Here is a 577-nt window from a genome sequence, read left to right on the forward strand (position 1 = left end):
GCAAACAGTGAATTTCAATTTTTTGAGGTTCAATGCTGGGAATTACTCACTAGTCATTTATGATAGAAATTAAATAGATGTGGCTTAACACTCTCATACACTTAGGAAGATTATAGATATCTATTTCAACAGTTACAACCTGTTAATTCCCAGGATAGGCCCAAGTGTACAGTAAATTTCTTTTGTTGTTAATTCACCCCAAATCTGAATTTATTTGCTTAAACTGTGGACATCGCTGATATCACTGACATCACAAGTAATTAATTGCTTAGTATTAAAAAGATATGGACTGTATATATAACTATGAAAACTGCCCAATAGATGTGACAGAAATTCATAAAGTCACATCTTTGCCTCAGAATGCTGAGAAAAATGTTTGCTGCCAGAAGTGGAAGGTCCAGATTTTCTGTGCCATAAGAAAATGTATGACTTGAAATAGTTGAGAAAATAGAAAAGAAGAAACTGGCTGCTGAGGTAATGCTGTGTCACTAAGCTTCTTGGCCAGTTTGCCTGTGGAGTTGCGATTTAGTTTATTAGTTATTTTAGACACCTTACCTTGACATGATAATTTAATTGC

At 34.3% G+C, this 577-nt stretch overlaps 1 protein-coding gene across 1 annotated transcript in view; it reads left to right on the top strand.

Moving 5' to 3' along the window:
• Nucleotides 1-577, top strand: part of LOC119588864 (dosage compensation regulator-like) — a 10,341-nt gene that overhangs the window by 9,019 nt on the left and 745 nt on the right. The window lies entirely within an intron of this gene.

This window comes from Penaeus monodon, chromosome 24 (assembly GCF_015228065.2).
Source record: "Penaeus monodon isolate SGIC_2016 chromosome 24, NSTDA_Pmon_1, whole genome shotgun sequence".
Taxonomy (NCBI): domain Eukaryota; kingdom Metazoa; phylum Arthropoda; class Malacostraca; order Decapoda; family Penaeidae; genus Penaeus; species Penaeus monodon.